This window comes from Lactuca sativa, chromosome 2 (assembly GCF_002870075.4).
Source record: "Lactuca sativa cultivar Salinas chromosome 2, Lsat_Salinas_v11, whole genome shotgun sequence".
Classification (NCBI taxonomy): Eukaryota; Viridiplantae; Streptophyta; class Magnoliopsida; order Asterales; family Asteraceae; genus Lactuca; species Lactuca sativa.
Window position 1 is genome coordinate 18179411 of NC_056624.2, and position 7636 is coordinate 18187046.

Below are 7636 nucleotides of genomic sequence, written 5' to 3' on the forward strand. Positions count from 1 at the left end.
TTTTAGGGTACTTAGTATTTCTGTAAACCCTAACACGATATCTAGCATAATAGGTAACCTAATAGAGACTTTTGTACATTTTATTTTCAAAGTTAATTTCATTATTTCAAAATTGGTTACAATACCTGACTTTTTAGGTCATTACATAGAGTCGAAATATCGGCTTGTCACACAAACAGATTTCTTCAAATGACTTTCATAAACAGTTTTACACGTTAAAACTCTATTATCAAACTGCTTTACATACTATATGTTTCCTTTCAAAATCTATTACAAATGTATTTTCAAACAAAGGTTTTCCTTATACTTAAACTGTCTTATCAAACAAAATACTTTCAAATAGTTTTATAAACTGACATCAAGTCATCATTTCTTAGTATTAAACTTTTCAAAGGTTTTACAAAACTTCTTTTATTATTTTATATTGACAAATGCATTCCCATATATGTATAGTTATATAAGTAATGTTTAAAGGTCGTAGGATGGCTAGCTCGCTTTATTTCCTTTTCCTCGTTGGGATGTGGTGTTAGGGCATCGGTTGCTCATCCGAATGTCGTCTAAATGTTAGTTATATATCACGTATACATATATAGACATAAAGGATCCCTTAGTTTGTTCAGTACCTTTGGGTAGCAAAGGCATACTTCCGGTTATACTAGTACGTCACTAGTAACTATAATAGGTATAGTTAGGAGAAACTATTTACTATTCCAAGTACAAGGAACCACACAAGAGGCAGTCCATTCATGAGTCTATACTAATACATTACATATTACATGAATACGTTTACATAGATACGCTTACATGAATACGCTTACATAAATACGATTACAATACACGATAACAGAACAGACATTACAAGGTGCTATAGCATGGAACAAGTTCAGGATCTAACTATACCAATGAATCACTAATGCATTGTGATAGTTATATTGGGTATACATGATCATAATAATGTGGATGTTCACGGCTTGCAATCATGCAGGGGTCGCGTTTGGTTCCCAAAATCTCTTGACACGGAGCGTTTAGTATGGGATCTAGCCATCACATTATGCCTTAATCCTCAATTAAGGAAAATTAGTACAAAAGTAGTCAATTATTACAAATACTACAATACTTACACGTTACATACGACAATTACAAAAGGATAAAAATCAAGTTAATATATTATTAATATCTTTACCATGTGCCATATTCATATAATCGATGAGGTAGATTAGATAATGACAATAATAGTCGTATAGTCTGGTCTTGGTAGAAGGCCACTTTCAAAACAGTCTGGTCTTGGTAGAAGGCCACTTTCAAAATAGTCTAGTCTTGGTAGAAGGCTACTTTCAAAACCGTCGGGTCTTGGTAGAAGGCTTTTTTCAAAACAGTTAGGTGTTGGTAGAAGACTACTTTTCATGCTAGTAGGAAATATTGGATTTTTCTAGGGTTTTCAAACATTTACAATTATTTACAAACATTTTCACAGTTATACAAACTTTTCTCCAAATGTTTAAAAGTCTTTAGTTCACAGTTTTACAAATTAAAGACACATTAGTATTTATGAATTCACCAGCATTATTGTTGATACTCGCTTTCAAAATAACTTGTATTCTCAGGTTACAAATAGATAGGTACAACGACCAAGTTTTGTGAAGACGGAGCAGTCAAGACTCCTTTTTTACTTTGATTATTCATTATGTTGTCTTATACTATGAAAGAACAAACTTGTAACTAAACTTATACTATTAATGCAATGGATGATGTTGTTTCTTGTTTACTAGTTTACATTGTTGTGATACATTATATGACGTCCTCCGCCCCAGAACATTTCCGCCGTTCACGGTTTTGGGGTGTGATAGATTGGTATCAGAGCATTATTTATAGTGAATTGAGTATATCAACCCATAAAAGATATGCTAACTATAAATACAATGGGATTAAAAATACTCTGACCAAGATTTTATATACTTTAAATAATAAAATATTTAACAAAGTATACATATATGCATTCATGCTAAAATCCGTGTCACAATGACATGAACAAAAGTATTACGATTGTTGAATATCACAGGTAAGCTCGGGGATGTATGATCAGTCTTGGGAGTGGCATAGCCTGATCAACTATGCTGGTCCGAGGAGTGATTAGCACATGCCCAAGAATGGTTGTGATGTGTCAACAAGTCTAAAAACTTACTAACACTACCAGAATGAGAACCTTATAACAGAACCTAAGTCTAAAATACAATAAGAGTATTTTGTGTTACTATAATTACTTACTTGAGAACTTAATAGAATATTCATTACTAAGTTGATAGTTGCTAAGTGGATAAACTAAGTTTATATGTAACTAGGATGTCATAGACTTAGAATCTGTGAAATTTTTGCTTCACCCCGCTTCCTTGTGAATTTGGAGTTAAGGTCACGTATTCGAAGGCCGATCCTGTTTTGACTACATATAACTGGTATGCACTTTACAAATAGTGATGTAACTAATGAAGATTTTCTAATAATTATCTAGATAGTTCGTCTAATAGTTACTTCCTTACCCCAATTCTCGCATAGATAACATGGCTGGACTACATCCCCACGGCAACCCGTACCTTCTGAATGAAGGCAATGCTGGATGGTTTTGAGAACAACCCGAGAATGATCATCCAATCCCTTTGGATGATCACCATGCTGATGACCTTTTGGATGATGATAACTCCGAACCCGAGGTTGAGAACCTACCCCTGGTAGCTCCCATTCCAAATCCTATCCCTCGTCCGACTTTACATGGCCCGACGCCTCCTTGGGTAGAATGCTTGGAAACATGGATCGAATAGCAAGATCAACCTATGCCGTTTAATGGAGACCGAAACTTCTACAACGTAAACGAAGGGAGCTCGGCAGACAGAGTTCTACCAATCTTGATCTGTAGAGTTGCCTGAAATGAAATTCACAGCAGGACGACTCTCCAACGTATCGAAGAGGTTAATGCCAATGCAAGAATGCATACCTTCATTGGAGTCTATCAGAGGTTGTATCATATTATCCACCAACCTATAATATCTCGGCTGGAACGACAAATGTCTTGAGACCATTCTACGAACATACTTCTACTCTTTACTAGGACTGCATCATAGGGATGTAGGTCAGACCTTCGTGAACATACTCCTATTCCATACTAGTATTGCATCATAGGGATGTAGGTCAAACCTTCGAGAACATACTCTTACTCTTTAATTGAACCCTCGAAGTACATCTAGTGTCAATGGTAGCCTTTACTAGAAATTCTATTCATTAAAAAGGATTCGTAATAAGGTTTTTATTATGATTTTCCTAGCTTATACATTCCTGAGTTATATATAACAATGACCTAGTAGATAATAGAATGTGAGGTTTCTAATTTAGTTTCTTTTCCTCGTTGGGATGTGAAACTAGAGTAGAATCACACATTTTATTATCCGCCCAATATTGATTATATCATAACGTGTATAAGCTAAGTTTTCATGTATAATAAGTCATCCCTTAGTCTGAATCAAAATAATAAAGGCTCAACCGTAACAGCTCACGAACTCCTTTTCTTTCTTATTACAGAATCATGTCGTCATCCAGAAATAGCCCACAGAGCAACGAAACCCCAATCTTTCATATCAACCCTGCTACATTACAAGTCGCGATAACAGCTGGTGTGACAGCTTTCCTTGCACACCTCAACTCTGACAACACAAACGAGACTGGCAAAGGAGTTGACAATTCCGATTGTTGTATCGATCCGGGAAGCCAACAAATGACAACAGTCAAGGACTTGCAAAGCCGTAAAACCGAGAGGAACAAACGAAAGCACCAAGCCCAAAAGAAGCGTAAGGGAACCCAAAGACTTAGCATACAACAACAACAAGTGGCAACCCCTGCCATTTCAGCACCGATCATACCATACGAGCGAAAACTTCCAAAGTGTAACAAGTGTAGCTTTCATCATAACGGGGATTATCATGAAATGCAATGCTGCAATTGCCACAAGGTAGGGCAGCATGCCCGTAGCAGTGGAGCACTGGCATGGCCCAATTCTCAAGTCCCTGACATCGAGATCAGCCCTGCAAACCATAGTAGTGGTAAAACCGGACCCCATAATAGGAAATTTTCAAAATGGATGAATAAAGAAAACACCTGTGTCCACATAACTCTGGCTCGACACCTCACTCCCGCAACCAATGCTAGTACTAGCCAGACATGTCACCAATGCGGTGAGATAGGGCACTTCAAGAAGGATTATCCAATAATAAAGAACTCCGGCTCAGACAGGAGGATACTAAGGATCACTGCCGCAGGAGAGACTACTCCGGACCCACGTTAGTGTAATTAAGGCGTTTTGTTGTAACAGGACAATAAAACATGTTTAAAACTAGTGCAACTCGAGCCTTATCTTTTGCGAGATCTCGTCAGTTAAGGGACCCTCATGCTGTGTATACTTGCCATTTGTAGTATACCTTGTTCACAGCAGCATTCCTGTAGTTACTCTAAAGTACTATAACTCTTTTAAAAGTTTCACTATTGTGTTGTGTCTGTAATGCCTTTAAGTTCAAATCTAGTGTCTTTACTTTCAAGTATGCCCGATATTATCATACGACTTGAGTCCATTTGATCCTCGCAATACCATTTCGTGCCCACATCTCTTTCTCCGAAATCGCCTTTCTAGCGAAGTACTCGCAATACCAGAACTTCGAAGTACTCATGCATAGAGTACCTCATGTTTCATAACCTTCTCGAAGAAACCTCAGCAAACCTCCCCGAAGTACCACTCGTACAGTACGTCAAATTCAATCCAAAGACCCATACGGTCGATCTGTCACTAAAGAATGTATACATAGGGGTGGTATATAATGAAGGTTCTACAGGTTTAGAATTGATGATTCCACTTTAACTTCTTTTCCTCGTTGGGATGTGAGCTTAAAGAAGAATCATTTATTCGACTACCTTTTCAATCTGAATTATATACGACTCGTATATACGAGACTGTGATTGATGAACCATGTATAACTTCTAATATGAACTTCAGGACGGAGAGTGTCCAAGACTACGAGTAATCGCATCGTCATGCGAACAAACTTATAACCCAATGCGACTCCTATAACCAAATCACCCTATAGTATAACACCCACGGAGAAAAAAGAACCATCTGGACAACTTAACGAACTACTCAACAATGGAATGAAAAGACCAAGCTTCTCACCCTGGAGAACTCCGGTCATATTCTTCAAGAAGATACACTTCAGTGGTTGCGATCATACCAACACTAATGCATCGGATCCCATCAGAACTTCGCAATTAAGCGTTCTTGGGCGAGAGAAGTACTAGGATGGGTAACTCCTGGGGAAGTCCTCGTGGTGCAGACCCCGATAGGAATTCCATTATAAATCATTACCTTCTGCCTCGCATAGATGAATTGGTTGACCAACCGCAAGGAATTATGTACCTTTCAGAAATGGACCTGAAATCCAAATATCACCAGTTATGAGTATTAGTGAAGGGTGTTCTGAGGACAGTCTTCCAAACTCAATACCGACACTACGAGTCCGTAGTGATACCCCTCGGATAGGACCAATATGCCCGTAGTATTCATAAACTTAATGAATAGGGTACGTCATTCTTACTTAGATCAATTCGTCATTGTACTTGTAAGTGAATTACTTATCTACTCTCGTAGTAAGAAGGAAATCATAAAGATCATCTACAACAAACCATGGAAACACTACAATCAGGGAAGCGTTGCGAAAATTTCTCTAAAGACGAGTTTTAGATTTTAAGAGTCGAATTCCTAAGATACATTACCAGTAATGTGGGAATTCTTGAGGACCCTTCCAAAAATCAAAATCGTTGAGAATTTGTTAGCACCAAAGACACCTACGAGAATTCACCAAGTTCTAGGTCTCGCTGACCTACTGTCAAAAGTTCATTCTGAACTCCTCGTGAATTACGGAACCTCTTACGACTTTGACCCAGATGGGAGCGACCCTTGACTCGGAAGAGAAGCAAGAGAAAGAAACCTTTAGAAATTCCAAGTGAGAGACCATAATCTTTTGGGAAATATCACTCTAGGAAGGCTTGATACGCTTCGGAAAGCGTGGAAAGCTAAATCCAAGATAGTTAGGACCTCCGAGATTCTTACCAGAATCGGCCCTGTAACTCACAAACCCAACCTACACCGCAAAATCAGTAACGTACATTTTACCCTTCACGTCTCGAACTTGAAAACGTACCTTTCGGTCAGGACTCTCGTAATCCCACTTGACGAGATCGAGATCAACGAGAGCGTCGCCTTCGTGGAAGAACCGTACTGACCATCGACCGAGAGGTCAAGCGGACGAAGCAACGCCGCATCCCATTAGTGAAGGTTCGCTGGAATGCCAATCGGGGACCTAAATTCACATGGGAGCGTGAGAATCAATCGATTAGGAAGTATCCCCACCTCTTGACTCGATTATTCAAACCTACTTCCTTACCTAAATTCTAATTTCGGGACGAAATTCCCTCTAACAGGGGGATGATGTGACAACCCGAAATTTTCTATCATGTACAGTCAAACACTTCAAATATTTGTCAAAAACATTTCAGTAAATTTTTGGTCAGATTTAAGTCTGTTTTGTGTTTTAATTTATTTTATATTACTTTTCGTCAAACGATTAAATAAAAGGAAGTGTCGTTATTAGTGAGGGTAACGAGCAAATCAATCCAACACCTTAGCTAGGTGTTTACGGCCAAACAAGAGGTGTTTGGGCTGTAAATGCCCTTTTTCCCAAGACTCATGCATATAGCATGAGTTTACACTTCTTGACCTCATTCTTCCACTTCCCACTCAACAACACCATGTTTTTCTCTCAAGTATCATAAGTTCATTCTTCCAAATCCGCCAAAAATATAAGTTTTATTTCCTAAATTCGTTCATACAACACTTAACCTAGTGTTTATATATCATTTCATCCATGAGTTTTTTATTTTTACATAGATCTTCAAGCATTCTTCAAAACACCAAGAACACACACTAGTGTTCTTGGGTCCTAAACACTCTTATAAGCTTCATATAAGTAAGTACACTCCTCCTAGCTAATTGTTTGCTTAGTATACTTGATAATCCATGGACTAAACACCAAAACCCCCCGAGAACATGAGTTTACGGTTTGGGGATCTCCCAAAACTATAAACACCCCCAAAGGGTGTTTTGATGCCCTAACACCTTCTAATGCTTGGACAAGAGGCTAGAACCTTGCATGCATGAACTAGAAACACCAAAGCACGAAATGGTTGGAGTAACCATGAGTTTACGGTCGTAAACTCATGGGTTTACGGCTATAAACTCTCAAAGGTGGTCCAAGGACCGTAAACTCCGAAAAGTGTGCCATTTCGAGCCCTAACCACTTCCTATGCCTTTGATTCATCCCTAAGACACTTCTTTGTGAGGCATGAGACCTTGAAACACTCAAATACACCATCCCCATGAGTTTACGGCTGTAAACTCATGGGGGAAATGGTCCCTCAACCATAAACACATATAGGGTGACCATTTGAGGTGTAAAATCCATAGTGAGACCATACACTCCTTAGATGCAACCCGTAGCGCTCCTAGCACTTGAAGCAAAGTTTTCTCATGCGTTAGAGTTTCTTTACT

General features: G+C 38.6%; 1 pseudogene; it reads left to right on the forward strand.

Moving 5' to 3' along the window:
• The first annotated feature begins 5247 nt into the window (after positions 1 to 5247).
• LOC111907451 (5S ribosomal RNA) lies at positions 5248 to 5366 on the forward strand (annotated as a pseudogene).
• Positions 5367 to 7636: the final 2270 nt, after the last annotated feature.